The 18,321-nt window shown below is 41.6% G+C and overlaps 1 long non-coding RNA gene across 1 annotated transcript in view; it reads left to right on the top strand.

Moving 5' to 3' along the window:
- The window catches only part of LOC118937884, a 29,318-nt gene extending 25,991 nt beyond the window's left edge, over positions 1–3,327 (top strand). The window contains exons 2-3 of the long non-coding RNA XR_005035296.1: positions 1,181–2,517; positions 2,657–3,327. This is a non-coding gene — a long non-coding RNA (uncharacterized LOC118937884). The remainder of the gene's footprint in view (positions 1–1,180; positions 2,518–2,656) is intronic.
- The last annotated feature ends 14,994 nt before the right edge of the window (positions 3,328–18,321 follow it).

Raw genomic sequence — 18,321 nt, 5'->3', positions numbered from 1 at the left:
TGCAGCCAAGAGGCCCATGATCACTCTGGATGAACTGCAGAGATCTACAGCTGAGGTGGGAGACTCTGTCCATAGGACAACAATCAGTCGTATATTGCACAAATCTGGCCTTTATGGAAGAGTGGCAAGAAGAAAGCCATTTCTTAAAGATATCCATAAAAAGTGTTGTTTAAAGTTTGCCACAAGCCACCTGGGAGACACACCAAACATGTGGAAGAAGGTGCTCTGGTCAGATGAAACCAAAATTGAACTTTTTGGCAACAATGCAAAACGTTATGTTTGGCGTAAAAGCAACACAGCTCATCACCCTGAACACACCATCCCCACTGTCAAACATGGTGGTGGCAGCATCATGGTTTGGGCCTGCTTTTCTTCAGCAGGGACAGGGAAGATGGTTAAAATTGATGGGAAGATGGATGGAGCCAAATACAGGACCATTCTGGAAGAAAACCTGATGGAGTCTGCAAAAGACCTGAGACTGGGACGGAGATTTGTCTTCCAACAAGACAATGATACAAAACATAAAGCAAAATCTACAATGGAATGGTTCAAAAATCGACCTATCCAGGTGTTAGAATGGCCAAGTCAAAGTCCAGACCTGAATCCAATCGAGAATCTGTGGAAAGAACTGAAAACTGCTGTTCACAAATGCTCTCCATCCAACCTCACTGAGCTCGAGCTGTTTTGCAAGGAGGAATGGGAAAAAATGTCAGTCTCTCGATGTGCAAAACTGATAGAGACATACCCCAAGCGACTTACAGCTGTAATCTCAGCAAAAGGTGGCGCTACAAAGTATTAACTTAAGGGGGCTGAATAATTTTGCACGCCCAATTTTTCAGTTTTTGATTTGTTAAAAAAGTTTGAAATATCCAATAAATGTCGTTACACTTCATGATTGTGTCCCACTTGTTGTTGATTCTTCACAAAAAAATACAGTTTTATATCTTTATGTTTGAAGCCTGAAATGTGGCAAAAGGTCGCAAAGTTCAAGGGGGCCGAATACTTTCGCAAGGCACTGTATATATAACTTTGCTAGTATAGCATGTAGGCTAACATAACGTTAAATCAATGAGCCTCCACACAGTCAGCCAGTGCGGGAACGTGATCATTGCACCCAAGATTGAGACCACGCAAGATTGTGCTACTGCCCCGCTCAATTATTTTTTTTATATGCTTACAGATTTCAACAATACCAGACGAACAAAAGTGTCACAAGAACCACGACAGTCTCCAATCTCACAGTTCATGGAGACCCGTTTTATGGCAGTACAGCATGAATAATCCACAGCAGAAAGCCATCAACAATGCAATACTGTCCAACCTGGTTATCGATTGCAACTTGCCTCTGTCTATTGTGGAAAACAAGCGCTTTCGTCACTTTAGTACAGCCCAGTGTGTCGTAGAACATTGACATCAAACGTAGAGAACCTCGCTACAGAGAGACGTTCAAAACTGAAAACTCAGTTGAGCAACACTGACCATGTTTCAGTCACAGTGTACATTTGGTCCGGCCGAAAGATGAGGGGGTTCCTTGGTGTCACTGTGCACTGTATGGAGAAAGATGGAGAGAGGATACAGCTCAAGTCCAATCTCATGGCTTGTGACCACTTCAAAGGCCCACACACGGCCAAAATAATCTGTGAGCAATTTGAGGCCATATGTGATGAGTTCAGCATTAAAGATAAATTGGACTATATCATTAGTGACAATGCTGCCAACATGAGAAAAGCATTCACAGTGTGCTTCCCCATTGAACAAGAAGAAGTACATGACGAAGATTGCCTTGATGACCCAGAGCTCTGGAATGACCTAACCCTGGAAGACCAGCAAACAGTGGATGCTGCTATTGCAAAAAAACAGCACTTTCAATGTTTTGCCCACACTCTCCAGCTGGTGGTGGGAGACGGCTTGAAAGAAACAAAAGTGATGACTCCTTCTCTTTCAAAGTTAGCAAAAATCAGCTCATACAAGCACAACATTCAAAGAGGTGTTTGAGGTTGAATTTGGGGAAAGAGGCATCCCTCCTGCTGTCAACAAGATGGAACTCAACACTAAGACAAGTGAAGGCAGTTATCCAATGTGACCATCTAAAGCTCAGTCATGTTCTAGTAAAGGCTGGGCACAAGGAGTTGTTGTTCACAGTACGGGAGTGTAATAAGTTGAAGCAGATGGTGGACATCCTGAAGCCATTTGGAGAAGCAACAGATATGACACAGGGGGTGAAGAGGGTCACAATCAGTTTGGTTGTTTCCTCGGTCCTGTCCCTGAATCACCACCTGGAGCAGCGGAAGCCTCAAGTCCATTCCCTGAGCGGCCTGGTCAGAAGTCTCCAGGCATGCCTGAACAAAAGATTTATTGGAATCTTCATCAATGTGAAAATGGCCAGGACACAAGATGGAATCACTGCCCCCTTTTCAGATCCAGCCTACCTCAAAGCACCTGCCTTGGATCCGGCTTTTTCTCTGATGTGGGTGGAGCACCATGTGCTGGTCAAGGAGGTGGCACAAAGAGTGAAAGGTAAATATTATTGAATTTAATGTAACTTTTTCTCATAATTTAATCCAATTGACTGCAACAATAATACTTTTTTAGTTTAACCCACTGCATCACCAATACTACCTTTTTGTTTCTGCTATGCTTTTACATGTTTTGCCAGAACTGATTCTGCAAGATGCTACAGGGACTGAGCAAGCTTGGCCTCTTGTTGATGAGGAAGAGCGAGAGGACCAAAGTCTTGGACAAGTAGAAGCGCTGTTTGCAGCATACTGTAAGAGGCAGAAGAAAGCTGTCGGGACCTCTCCAGCACTACAGCTAAGTCACTACCTTGACATATGCGAAGGACAGAATGCCCTCTTGTTCTGAGCAATGAACAGGAAGGCTCTTCCTTCACTGTCCCGAGTGGCCATCAGGGTCTTGGCAGTGCCGTCCTCCAGTGCTCCGGTGGAGCGTGTCTTCAGCCATGGTGGCATCATACTGCGGCCTGCACAAATGACTGACAGACTTTTATCGAATTTGGTCTTTTGCAAACGCAATGCATCATAGGGCGCTGAGATAAGAGAAAAATTGAAACTGTTTATGCATTACACACACACGTAGTCTCCATGTTCAGGTTTTATCTCCCATCTTTGGGATCTGTATTTTTTCTCAGACATTCAGGCCAGTGTTCAAATTGTAGGCCTACTTGAAGTTCAGTGTCAGTTGTTTTGATGTACCTTTTAATAAATGATTGGCAGGATTGTTTTAGGTGTCTAGAGTATATCTGGAGAGAGAGAGAGCACTACAATATTTTTGTGTTGTCATATGTCTTTCTCATGTCTACCCATGTATTTCCATGGAAATCTAAAGTTTATTTGGAAAGTAATAAATATATATATTTTTTAAAACATTCATGATTCACATAAATACTATTACTCTTGTTAAATATTTAATGGTATTACATTTGGTGAAGAGCACATTATGACTTGTTTAGGACTTGAAACTCAGTTTAAGACTTGAAACTTGACTTGAGACTTGACTCAAACTTGCCTGTCTTGACTTGGGACTTGAGTGCTAAGACTTGAGACTTACTTGTGACTTGTAAAACAATGACATGGTCCCACCTCTGCAAACAAGAAGACATGCATGTATTGTCAAGCACATCGCTTTAAATGGGGTTCAAGTGAGGAATGGGATCAGCTGGAAACACTAATCATTCAACCTATAGAATGTTGTTTTACATTTTCCTCATAGTTAATTTTCTTTTTTTTAAATATATTTTATTTTCAATGAAGAAGGCAGCAGCTGATTCACCATTGACTGTGTAGGGTCAACCATGAATAGTTTCGCAAAATTATTTATTATTTTGTGGTCGACCACTAACTATATCCAAATAATTTAGGTAGCTAACGTTACACAGAACCACCAGAACCATAAATATACAAACATATATATTTTATGTGTTACTGTAATTCAGCGTTTAGCTTCCATAGTACACATGAAACGAAATAAACCATTGTCATCATTATTGAATCTTGAAGCGCTCTTTGCCATCTCAGCTCGTGACCAGTTAGGGTCGCATGATTCCTTTGTGACTCACTGGACATAGCTAGCTAGCATAGCTAACTGTGACTGTTAGCTAGCTAGTTATGTTAACAGGGTGCTTTCTTGCCTAGTCTTAGCTAGACTACCGATGTTTTACAAACAAAAACACTAGCTAGCTAAATTAGCTACCTAATATCACATAGGCTAGACCCTAAACGTATTGACTTAGCTAGCTACCTTTGCTCTAACAGTTAGCTAAGATAGTTGCTGATAGCTGATGTTAATGTAGAAACTTTGACAACAACCATGACCAGTCCAGAAATGAAGCTAGCTACAGTGTCACAAACTAATTAGCGACTGCAACTACTACTACAAATATAACTACAAATATAAATATAATAGTTACAATGCCCTATTTTTTACTTTTTGGTATCTTCTCCAGCTGTCCTCGACTGTTAACCAACTGTTACAACCCCAACGACCTTTGGAAAGTCAGGCGCCGAGTCTGGCTCGAGCAGCAACTGCTGGATTGTGTGTTTTTGGTTCCTTTAGAGGTAATGTTAGGTACCTATTAAGGATACTTCAGAAAGTATCGATGTTGGCAATTGACGATACATGTATGCTGCTATTTGCTACGTTGAAAATTACAATCACAGATTTGTAAAACAGACAAGAAATAGTAGCATATTTTTGACTTGGTGTCAGGTCTCAATCCCAAATTAAGCTTTATCTATGTGTAGGTTCAGCAAAAATTTGGCATGCAACCTTGGGTTATGATAAAGAAACACTATAACAAAGTTACACAGTTGGGGATACAATACCTGACTTATCCGGTTTTCATACATTGTTTTATTTCATTTAGTCTTCTCAGAATGTGCAGGCAGCCCATATAGCCCAATGTTCGATGTCTCACAAATATGAGGTGTGCAAAAATAATACATGTGACATTAAGCAGATGCGGCCTCCCGGGTGGCGCAGTGGTTAAGGGCGCTGTACTGCAGCGCCAGCTGTGCCATCAGAGTCCCTAGGTTTGCGCCCAGGCTCTGTCGTAACCGGCCGCGACCGGGAGGTCCGTGGGGCGACGCACAATTGGCCTAGCGTCGTCCGGGTTAGGGAGGGATTGGTCGGTAGGGATCTCCTTGTCTCATCGCACACCAGCGACTCCTGTGGCGGGCCGGGCGCAGTGCGTGCTAGCCAAGGTTGCCAAGGTTGCCAGCCTCCGGCTGGCTTCCGGGTTGGATGCGTGCTGTGTTAAGAAGCAGTACGGCTGGTTGGGTTGTGTATCGGAGGACGCATGACATTCAGCCTTCGTCTCTCCCGAGCCCGTACGGGAGTTGTAGCAATGAGACAGTATACTACAGATAGTAGCTACAGATAGTAGCTACTACAACAATTGGATACCACGAAATTGGGGAGAAAAATCACTCCTTCAGCCTAGGTAGCAGATGATCAAATGAAAGATATAGGCCTATGCGTTCCCCTGGGCACCCTCCACTATTGATATCATTAAGCCTATGTTTTTCGAAAATAAAATTATTATACCACAACTGTCAGGTGGATGAATTACCTTGGCAAAGGAGAAATGCTCAAAATTAGAGAGAAATAAGCATGTTGTGCATATGTAAGGTTTTGGGGATCATTTATTTCAGCTCATGAAACATGGGACCCAGACTTTACATGTTGTGTTTATATTTTTGTTCAGTGTAGACACATTTTAATGTGTTTTTAACACACAGTAACCAAAAACGTTCGTCACAAGTTTCCCAGTATTGTTTTCCAGAAGTTCACAAGTTGCTGCAAATTAACCCCAACAGTTTGTCACAAAACTCATTTGCATGTGAAAATATGAGCTTGCTGCAAATTGGCTGAAGGTTTGCCACAACTGTTTGCCAGAAGCCTGTTTTTCCGGTTAGGGTACTGTGGCTCCCCTTTTGTAGAGGCTTACATGCTGACCAAACTGCGCGTGCGTCCGCCTGCGCTATTGTGTGCATGTTGATTTTGTTCACCTACATCAGGACATGCAGGTTGAAATATAAAAACAACTCTGGACCAATTCTATTAATTTGGGAACATGTCAACAAGCATTAAACATGTGTAGCAATTTGCTGTTGCTCGAAAATTTGTCCTGGTATATAAACATTGGGTTTTTATTGTACCTGAAATGCACAAGGTCCTCTACTCCGACAATTAATCAACAGATAAAACAGTAAACCGAATTTGTTTCTCGTCATCTCTCCTCCTTCCTTCAGGTTTCTTTTTCTTCTTTGGACTTCATATGGTAGTTGGCTACCAACTTTACAGCATTACTACAACTGACCGGAGTGTGGACCTTAGTTCATTTTTCAATCACCCACGTGGGTACATGCTCATAAAAACCAATGAGGAGATGTGTGTGGGTGTGTGTGGCATGTGGGTATATACTCCTAAAAAACAATGTTTATATACCAGGACAAATATGGGAGAGGTGCATTGCAGTGCATTGAGCATCACAAATAGAACCAATTTCTATTTTAGCGCATGGCCACGCAGACAATGATTGAATAACATGTATGTGTACATTTATTTTGCAATGGAGCGGTGTGGTCAGCATGTTAGATGAACAGGCGGGAAAAGAGAATGTATACAAGAAATGTCTGACAGACAATTCTGTTTTCTTTGCCAGGCCAAAAAAGGCAAGTTTTCCTTTATGCCCTTTTACCTGCTCTTAGTCCCTCAGGGACATAGCATGTAATGCTGGCCTTCTGCTTTTTCTATTCCCAGAAAATTGCCCTGCAAACGATGGTGAAAAAAATTACAATCAAAGTGAATATTTTGGACAGTAACCATAGTGTAGTGAAATGGCACAGTTTTTCAAAGCAAAAACATATAATTAGAGTGCATTAGCAATGCAATTGATGGCCTCTCGAGTGAACTGTTTGGTCGTCAAAGTGTTGGACCGGGCAGGTTTGTCAATATGGAATTATTTTAATGGATTTTTACAGGAAAGGGGCTCATTTAGGACAATTGTGTGTTCTGAGTGGGATCTGCTGAGTAGGTACTGATTTAATGCTTTACGTAATGTTGTGTTATTTTACAGTCTCACACACACAGTCCACCCACAAGGATATTGATGGGACTGCACAACATCTTCATTGGGCACATGTTTAACCCATTGCAAAGGAACTATACTTAAAGTAACTTTTCAGTGAAAATCTACTTTTAAAAGTTAATATTCTGATAATACATACAAAAATAATTTTGCTGACTCATCCTGCAGTGTATACTCGTATTTGTGCAAAAGCATACATTGGAGAAAAAAACATTTTAAAATCCCCAACTTGTCTCTCAAACAGACCGTTTAAAAAAATGCTTGCTATTTCCTTATAGGGGATTATGTCATCCTCCTGATGAGGATGAACTGGCCAATCAGCGGTCTACTTACATTAATATTTTTTATGACCGGTATACGCCCACGCCATTCTGTTGTTTGGGTACGCCCACACCATTCCAACACAGAAAAGCTGCTTTTCAACATACTTAATTAATGTTTTTACTGTTTTTTGGATGGAAAACTATTTCACTCATATTGCAATTAATTATAGGTCATATTTCATAGAAATCTGGAAACACTGGACAATTACTTTAATGCAATTGTCCCAACACTTGGTGCACCATAGAAAAGTGTACAGTAAGCATGGATATGTTAACACTATAAAGGGTCATTCTTGGGCTCGGGTAATATTTCAGTCCCCTGACTTTTTATATTATATTATATACATTGGGTCACCAAAATGAAAATATTTTCTATATAAATTGAAATGTCCAGTATAATGAATTGAAATAAATAAATACAGTGGGGCAAAAAAGTATTTAGTCAGCCACCAATTGTGCAAGTTCTCCCACTTAAAAAGACAAGAGAGGCCTGTAATTGTCATCATAGGTACACTTCAACTATGACAGACAAAATGAGAAAAAAAATCCAGAAAATCACATTGTAGGATTTTTTATGAATTTATTTGCAAATTATGGTGGAAAATAAGTATTTGGTCAATAACAAAAGTTTATCTCAATACTTTGTTATATACCCTTTGTTGGCAATGACAGAGGTCAAACGTTTTCTGTAAGTCTTCACAAGGTTTTCACACACTTTTGCTGGTATTTTGGCCCATTCCTCCATGCAGATCTCCTCTAGACCAGTGATGTTTTGGGGCTTTTGTTCTCATTTTGTCTGTCATAGTTAAAGTGTACCTATGATGATAATTACAGGCCTCTCTCATCTTTTTAAGTGGGAGAACTTGCACAATTGGTGGCTGACTAAATACTTTTTTGCCCCACTGTATATTATATGAAATAAATATAGCATTCATCCCCCATGCATTACAAAATGTTTACTTGGGAAATTAATATTGAAATTTGCACATAATTAATAACTTTTATCATTAATGCAAACATATATTTGTGTTCTTTTGTTGAAAGTATTTTTATCAAATAAATGCATGATTATTGATTAAAATCACACAATTCAGCTCTGTCTCAGTCTACACTCAACCCCATCATGCCAACAAAACTCTGAAAATAAAAATGGTCAGTCCACCCTTATGTGCCATCATTAACCATCATTAACAGGAAGTGACATCATTCAACCATTTTCAACTGCATGGTACTGCATAGTACAGAAACGGTCAAGTAATCACATTGTGTTGTATCTGTATTATGTTTTTTAAAGTCAGGTGGGAATCGTTGAGCTGACCAACTCAACCCTGTTACATGAAAATATTGTTACTTCAACACAGTCTGCACTTGAGTCTTACCTGAACCCTGATAGTACAAACTGGCCATGACTGACCCAGCAGACGTGGACCAGCTCCATAATGCCATCTCCTCCCAAGGAGCTCTCATTGGTAGATGTGAGGAGTTGCTTCGTGGTCTGATGGAAGGGTTCCAGGGCGTGGCCGAATGTCACAACCTAGCATTAGACGCTTTGCGGGAGCAATTCCGTGGGTTGCCTACTTGGCAGCCTACCACGACAGTAACCTCCCAGCCCCTCAGTAACCCAGCTGGTTGCAGCGCCGTCACCCCGGTTTCCCAGGAACCCTGCTTACCTCCCTCGGAGCACTACGATGGAGATTCCAGAACCTGCCGAGCCTGGGCAGCCCATTCAACCCCTCTCCATTCCCATGGATGTTAGAGCACTGGACAGGCGCTCTGTTGGCTGGGTTACCCCACCCCCCATACCACCCCCACCAAACCTACAAGTGTCGGGGAACCACAGTGAGACGATCCCCTTCCTGCTAATTGAGTCTCTGCAGGTTCCTGTGGTATTGGGATTATCAAATTATAAAGATTACATCAGCTGATATCTCAAAGTGCTGTACAGAAACCCAGCCTAAAACCCCAAACAGCAAGCAATGCAAGTGTAGAAGCACGGTGGCTAGGAAAAACTCCCATGAAAGACCAAAACCTAGGAAGAAACCTAGAGAGAAACCAGGCTATGTGGGGTGGCTAGTCCTCTTCTGGCTGTGCCAGGTGGAGATTATAACAGAACATGGCCAAGATGTTCAAATGTTCATAAATGACCAGCATGGTCAAATAATAATAATCACAGGCAGACCAGTTGAAACTGGAGCAGCAGCATGGCCAGGTGGACTGGGGACAGCAAGGAGTCGTCATGCCCGGTAGTCCTGAGGCATGGTCCTAGGGCTCAGGTCCTCCGAGAGAAGGAAAGAAAGAGAGAATTAGAGAGAGCATACTTAAATTCACACAGGACACCGGATAGGACAGGAGGAGTACTCCAGATATAACGAACTGACCCTAGCCCCCCGACACATAAACTACTGCAGCATAAATACTGGAAGGCTGAGACAGGAGGGGTCAGGAGACACTGTGGCCCCACCCAATGACACCCCCGGACAGGGCCAAACAGGAGGGATATAACCCCACTCACTTTCCCAAAGCACAGCCCCCACACCACTAGAGGGATATCTTCAACCACCAACTTACCATCCTGAGACAAGGCCGAGTATAGCCCACAAAGATCTCCACCACGGCACAACCCAAGGGGGGGCGCCTACCCAGACAGGAAGATCACATCAGTGACTCAACCTACTCAAGTGACGCACCCCTCCTAGGGACGGTATGAAAGAGCCCTAGTAAGCCAGTGACTCAGCCCCTGTAATAGGGTTAGAGGCAGAGAATCCCAGTGGAAAGAGGGGAACCGGCCAGGCAGAGACAGCAAGGGCGGTTCGTTGCTCCAGAGCCTTTCCGTTCACCTTCACACTCCTTGGCCAGACTACACTGAATCATTTGACCCACTGAAGAGATGAGTCTTCAGTAAAAACTTAAAGGTTGAGACCGAGTTTGCGTCTCTCACATGGGTAGGCAAACCATTCCATAAAAATGGAGCTCTATAGGAGAAAGCCCTGCCTCCAGTTGTTTGCTTAGAAATTCTAGGGAGAATTAGGAGGCCTGCGGCTTGTGACCGTGGCGTACGTGTAGGTATGTACGGCAGGACCAAATCAGAGAGATAGGTAGGAGCAAGCCCATGTAATGCTTTGTAGGTTAGCAGTAAAACCTTGAAATCAGCCCTTGCCTTGAAAGGAAGCTGGTGTAGGGAGGCTAGCACTGGAGTAATATGATCAAATGTTTTGGTTCTAGTCAGGATTCTAGCAGCTGTATTTAGCACTAACTGAAGATTATTTAGTGCTTTATCCGGGTAGCCGGAGAGTAGAGCATTGCAGTAGTCTAACCTAGAAGTGACAAAAGCATGGATACATTTTTCTGCGTCATTTTTGGACAGAAAGTTTCAGATTTTTGCAATGTTACGTAGATGGAAAAAAGCTGTCCTTGAAACAGTCTTATTATGTTCTTCAAAAGAGAGATCAGGCTCCAGAATATGCCGAGGTCCTTCACAGTTTTATTTGAGACGACTATACAACCATTAAGATTAATTGTCAGATTCAACAGAAGATCTCTTTGTTTCTTGGGACGTAGAACAAGCATCTCTGTTTTGTCCGAGTTTAAAAGTAGAAAGTTTGCATGCATCCACTTCCTTATGTCTGAAACACATGCTTCTAGCGAGGGCAATTTTGGGGCTTCCCCATGTTTCATTGAAATGTACATCTGTGTGTCATCCGCATAGCAGTGAAAGTTAACATTATGTTTTCGAATGACATCCACAAGAGGTAAAATATATAGTGAAAACAATAGTGGTCCTAAAACGTAACCTTGAGGAACACCGAAATTTACAGTTGATTTGTCAGAAGACAAACCATTCACAGAGACAAACTGATATCTTTCCGACAGATAAGATCTAAACCAGGCCAGAACTTGTCCGTGTAGACCAATTTGCGTTTCCAATCTCTCCAAAAGAATGTGGTGATCGATGGTATCAAAAGCAGCACTAAGGTCTAGCAGCCTCGGTCTGATGCCATTAACCTGTCTACGATACTGGTTCCCAATTGGGGATCAACCCTCCCACGTGCAGCTGAAACGGTGGCGCATGGAACGCAAAAATATTCTTTAAAATATTTAACCTCCACACATTAACAAGTCCAATAGCTCAAATGAAAGATAAACACCTTGTTCATCTAGCCAGCAAGTCAGATTTCTAAAATGTTTTACGGCGAAAACATAGCACATATATATGTAAAACCACCACCAGACACAGCTCATTTCAATAGCCAAAACATGCAATCAACAAACGCAGGATTAAAAAATAAATCGCTCACTAACCTTTTGAAAATCTTCATCAGATGACAGTAATATGACATATTACACAGTACATATTTTTTTTTTTCAATAATATGCCATTTATATCCATAAATGTCCATTTACAGTGAGTTCACCTTCAGAAATTACTCAAAAATGCCCGCAGGAAATCTATGTAGCGCGGCAAGATAACGTAAATAGACATCATAAACTTTGACTAAATATACATGTTCTACATATAGTTAGAAAGATACACTGCTTCTTTATGCAACCGCTGTGTTAGATTTATTTTTAACGTTACAGAAATCGCACACTATTCCATATGCTGAGACAGCGCTCAGTTCCAAGCTACATTTCCACGTAATGTTGGAGTCAACAGAAACACAGATTTAAGCATAAATATTCCCTTACCTTCGATGGTCTTCGTTCAGAATGTTCTGGAAGGCTTCATACTTACCCAATACATCGTTTGGTTTCAAGTCTTGCGTCTTTGTATTAGCTACTGCTAATAACATCAGCTGAAATGCACCCAAAACGTCCTCTGGTCCGGATAAGTTGCGCATCAAAACTTCAAAATTACACATTATATGTCGACTAAACAGGTCAAACTAAGTGCAGAAGCAAGCTTTATGATGTTTTAGACGTGCAAAACAAACTTCAATTCAATCGGCCATCGTCTGCCCTTCTCTTGAGTGCTGGAAACAAAGGAATGGCTGGGACCAATTCGCGCCCATACGCACAGCCTATTCTCTCGTGGCACGCACTAATTTCACTCCCATAGGGTCAATTCTCGCGGGATTTGAACGATTTGAAGCTCTAATGAAAGAGGACATCTAGCGGAAGAGACAGAAAGTGTCCCCAGAATCATAGCTCGTTGGGAAGGGTGGGGGCCATGACGTCAAAGTTGCTCCAACTTTCATGGCCACAAAAACTAGTTTGGAAGAATGCCTGCCCTGTGAGTTCTGCTATACTTACAGACATAATTCCAACGGTTTTAGAATCTTTAGAGTGTTTTCTATCCAATAATAATTTCTATTTGCATATATTAGCAATTTTTGACAGATTTTTTTTCCAGTTTACTAGGGGTACCCAATCTCTCCAAAGGGGGCGTATGTCTGCCATATCCTTAACAGGTTTTAAAAGGTCATTTACCACCTTCACAAGTGCAGTCTTAGTGCTATGATGGGGTCTAAAACCAGACTGAAGCATTTTGTATACATTGTTTGTCTTCAGGAAGGCAGTGAGTTGCTGCGCAACAGCCTTTTCTAAATTTTTTGAGAGGAATGGAAGATTCGATATAGGCCGATAGTTTTTTATATTTTCTCGGTCAAGGTTTGGCTTTTTCAAGAGAGGCTTTATTACTGCCACTTTTAGTGAGTTTGGTACACATCCGGTGGATAGAGATTATGTATACGTGTATTATGTTCAACATAAGAGGGCCAAGCATAGGAAGCAGCTCTTTCAGTTGTTTAGTTGTAATAGGGTCCAGTATGCAGCTTGAAGGTTTGGAGGCCATGATTATTTTCATCATTGTGTCAAGAGATATAGTACTAAAACACTTGAGTGTCTCTCTTGATCCTAGGTCCTGGCAGAGCTGTGCAGACTCAGGACAACTGAGCTTTGAAGGAACACGCAGATGTAAAGAGGAGTCCGTAATTTGCTTTCTAATAATCATAATCTTTTCTTCAAAGAAGTTCATGAATGTATTACTGCTGAAGTGAAAGCCATCCTCTCTTGGGGGATGCTGCTTTTTAGTTAGCTTTGCGACAGTATCAAAAAGGAATTTTGGATTGTTCTTATTTTCCTGACCAAAAGAAAGATGCCCAGAGTCCCTGCTCATCTGCGTGAATGTGCCTCAGGCATTCTGCAAGGAGGCATGAGGACTGCAAATGTGGCCAGGGCAATAAATTGCAATGTCCGTACTGTGAGACGCCAAAGACAGCGCTACAGGGAGACAGGACGGACAGCTGAATGTCCTCGGTGTGGCAGACCATGTGTAACAACACCTGCACAGGATTGGTACATCCGGACATTACACCTGCAGAACAGATACAGGATGGCAACAACAACTGCCCGAGTTACACCTGGAACGCACAATCCCTCCATCAGTGCTCAGACTGTCCGCAATAGGCTGAGAGAGGCTGGATTGAGGGCTTGTAGGCCGGTTGTAAAGCAGGTCCTCACCAGACATCACTGGCAACAACGTCGCCTATGGGCACAAACCCACCATTGCTGGACCAGACAGGACTGGCAAAAAGTGCTCTTCACTGACGAGTCGCAGTTTTGTCTCACCAGGGGTGATGGTCGGATTCGCATTTATTTTCGAAGGAATGAGCGTTACACCAAGGCCTGTACTGTGGAGCGGGATCGATTTGGAGGTGGAGGGTCCGTCATGGTCTGGTGCGGTGTGTCACAGCATCATCGAACTGAGCTCTTGTCATTGCAGGCAATCTCAACGCTATGTGTTACAGGGAAGACATCCTCCTTCCTCATGTGTTCCTGCAGGCTCATCCTGACATGACCCTCCAGCATGACAATGCCACCAGCCATACTGCTCGTTCTGTGCGTGATTTCCTGCGAGACAGGAATGTCAGTGTTCTGCCAAGACCAGCGAAGAGCCTGGATCTTGAAACCACCTCAGATTCTTGCCACCTTGCTGCCAGTGCCATTGTGACAATATGTGCTCCTTCTAGCCAGCCTCCTCCTAAGAGCAACACGTTCTCCTTGTTCTATTCTGCATATATTTTACTAAAGTTATTGTTAGAAATATTGTTCAGTAATCTTGTTTACATAAAGTGTGGCTTGGATTGTGTGGGTGGTGGTGTATCGCTGGGGGGGATTTGGTGGGCCGGTCTGAGTCAAAAAGTCCGGGGCCATTTTTCATTCTCAGTCCATCCCTGGGTAGGGGAGTCTGCATGACCCGACTCTGTCTCTTCCAACAGTGAGACAAACTGCCTGTGGTTTAGAGATTTTGCTCTTATGAATTGTACCACTTTAGTGACTGTATCCACAACATGGCTCATTTCCAGAACACATTTCCAGATTACCCCCTGATGAATAATGCAATGCAGAAAAATAATTTTCTGATCTGTGTTCAGCTCAGCTACTTGATCTTGTTTTCCTTTCAAAAGGCTAATGTATTTTCCTGTCAAGTTTGGGCACCCATCAGTGGTCCCACTGGATAACTTTTCAAAACTCAGTCCCAGTTTTGCCACGCACTTATTAAACTCCTCCAAAAAATATTTCCCTGTGGTTGTGCTCTTCATTGACTGCACTGAAGCAAGCTCCTCTGTAATTTCAAAGTCTGGGGTTATGTCTCGTAAGAATATCAACAATTGTGCTGTGTCACTGCTCTCATCCAGGGCCAAGGAGAAAAAGGTGAAATGTTTTTCAAAACTTTACTATCGCAAATTCTTTATGTGATCTGAGTATGATTCCGCGGGCCGTATTGAATCAGGTCGTGGCGGCATACGGCCCACGGGCCGGCCTTTGCTCAGGCCTGTTCTAGAGGATGATCGTGCCATGCTGACTCTGAAAATGAATTAGACAATGAAGAAATCCCTCATTTAGGTCAAAACATTTTCTTTAAACCAGACATTGTAGAGTCTTCTGATGAAAATGGTGGGGAAGGAACGGTGTCGTTATAACAGAAGAAGTTGACCGAGTTTCGAAATCAGTGGAATGCCTGTTGGAATCAGAGAGATGTTTGCCAAATTCGGAGAGAGTCTAAAAACAGAACACAGAAAGAAGGCTGTTATTTAAAACCGCCGTCTCCGGATTACATCTTCAAACTAAGGGCAACTATGGCATCCATGACAGAGGGAGAAGCGTTCATCCAAGTATTCTAGCTAAATTTTTAGATATTATAATTTTATAATTTTGTCATAAACTAGTTTTCATTGCAAGTTAAAAAACATACTATTAGCTAGCTAGCTAGTTATGGTTAACTAGTAAGTGTATGATTTGTGTAGGAGCTCTAGTAAGATGCCAGAGTTCCCGAGTTGGAATTCCGAGTTGGATGACCATTCAAAACGATTATTCAGTCTTGAGTTTTTTTTCCAGAGTTCCCAGTTGTTTGTCTAAACAAAAGACTCCACTAAGCAAGTAACCATTTCACTGTACAGTTTACACCTTCTGTATCCTGTACATGAGACAAATGTTATTTGATATAGTGGGTGTTACCCAGATACATTAATGTGAAGAACAACATGACCTGCACCAAAGTCAGATTGGGATATAAACCAAGGACTAGATTAAGTTATTTTTAGTACAACTTTTTGCTACTACTTTCACCACTTTTAGGCTTCAAATATTTGCTTGTTTACTACACTGTGATTCCTTAAAGAAATGGGTGGGGCTAAGGCTTAAGAGGGTGTGAAAGATGCAAAACGTCATTCATGGACCATTTTCTCAAAAGTGGGGTTACAAGTTTATCAACTTTGAAAGCAGAATTATTGTCTCATTGTTCCTCAACTGCAGTGTATGATATATTTTATTTTCTAGCTCGGAGTGTCTAGTTTTATCCAAAGTAAAAAACACAATTTCCAATTTCGCTAAATAGGACCGAATCCAGGTTGTGGTTCACAAATTAATACACAGGCCATGGTCATGATAAGGCCAGGGCAGCTTCAAAGGATACAGCACAAGCTAAAACTTCTCTGATGCCATTCACATTGTTTTACAGCGCTAATAGAATAATGTAGCTTGCTACATAAGCACAATTGAATATAACACCATCCATAAAGGTTATGAAATTAGTACCTTTCGTGTCCTCAGTTATAAAGGAAAACACACAGAATACATTATGCTCCATACATAGCTACATACGGTGTACAGTAGAAACGACAACACAATATACAGAAACTATTATGATAACATAATAAGGAATTTACTTTAATAGGAACACACACATGCCCAAAGTAATTATTAAAAAGAAAACAACAATGAAGGCAATGTGGGTACCAACTGAAAAATGTGCTATGGGAAAGATTTCAGGCAGGTGGTGTTCTGAATGGAGATGTGCAAATGTCTGGAAACGTGGGCTCTCATCGAAGAGAGAAGTTTGTCTGGCCCATCTAGCTAATTCTCACCTTACATTAGCGTAGCCTACAGCAAAGATCTTAATTGGTGAAATGGGCTACTTCTATGTCAGTTAATAAGGAGGTGGAATAGTTTATTTCAAAATATTGTTTGAAAATAAAACAGTTTTTTGAAATTATTTGAAATTGACCAGTTGAAACATAGCCTATAGATAATTAGCATGCAACATGCCTTGATTTAAGGACAGCTCTATGGAATGCTGTTTGGGTCTTTGCATGTCAAAAAAGATACACGCCAGATAACATTTCATAAAAATGGCACGTCACATAATAATTGATAAATAAATGTTTATCATTTTTTTACATAGTTATTACACATTGATTACACTATCACTTGTATTTCATATGTCACAGCGTTTCAACTATAAGTATAATATGAGGAATATATTTTGTTGTTAACTGTTCTTCTGAGGTAAAAAAAATCTAGCTAGTTAACAATGGCTGCCCAGTTTCTCAAAATAATATAATTTACCATCTTTGAATGCACCAGACAACTGCTCACGGACAGAAGAGAAGGACTTTAACCATCAATAGCCAGGTAACGTTAACTTAATGTGTTGAGTGAGAGTGGTGAACAGCTGTAAAGAAAGTAGCTAGATAATATAATGTTACCTAGCTACCAACGTTAGCTAGCTAGATCTGCCTGCCTTTGACATTAAAATAGTTGTCTATAAATCGTTAGCCAGCTATTGTAGCTAGCTAGCTAGCTATAGTGATGTTTGACTGAAGAATTTTTTTGTTTTTGTTGCTAGTTTGTTAAAGGTGCATCGCCTGTCAATGCACGATTGTTATCATACAGTAGGGCGGAGGCTCTGAGAGTTGGCACAGATTAAACAATCAAATACTTTAGGGGTTGTTAGCTACATAAAAATAAAATGTCACTGGAACAATCGGATTGGACGCTATATCTTCAGCGCCACTCTTTCCGACTCTCCAACGTGACTTACTACACCCCTGATACTCCCCTACTGGGACGAGGGATTGGACGCTATATCTTCAGCGCCACTCGTTCCTTTGAATCTGTTCATTTTTATAATACTGTTAGAAATGTTAACGACTCCTGTTTTTTCAGTCCTTGAATCAGTTCATTTTTATATCACCAATAATAACACCACCAATTAGGATGCCACCATCAGTGAACTTTTCATCAACCAAAGCTTTGGAAACCCCCTCCTCCTTGCACAGTACCCGAGGTAACACTCCCCCTCTTTCACACACTGTATGATTTGGTCTCTACAAAAGGTACTACAGACATCTTCAGTCCTTAAATAATAGTCTCAAGGTTTATGGCCCCTCACTACTGGAGTTGACAGTGCGCAGCGGTCCTGACACCGTTGAGGTAACTAGACAACTCGTACTGTAGCTGAACTGGAGCGGACCTTGACCAGAGTTGAAGGATGAGAGGAGACCTTCCCAAAAGCTAAGTACTTCTCCATTCAACATATACCCCGCCTCTCCATTTACCTTTGATTTTGAATTACTTTATCATGCTCTGTTGATTTCCCTATTGGGTTGT

The sequence above is a fragment of the Oncorhynchus mykiss genome, chromosome 12, assembly GCF_013265735.2.
Source record: "Oncorhynchus mykiss isolate Arlee chromosome 12, USDA_OmykA_1.1, whole genome shotgun sequence".
Taxonomy (NCBI): domain Eukaryota; kingdom Metazoa; phylum Chordata; class Actinopteri; order Salmoniformes; family Salmonidae; genus Oncorhynchus; species Oncorhynchus mykiss.
Note: the sequence above shows the minus strand (reverse complement) of the source record. Positions and strands in the feature narration are given on the sequence as shown.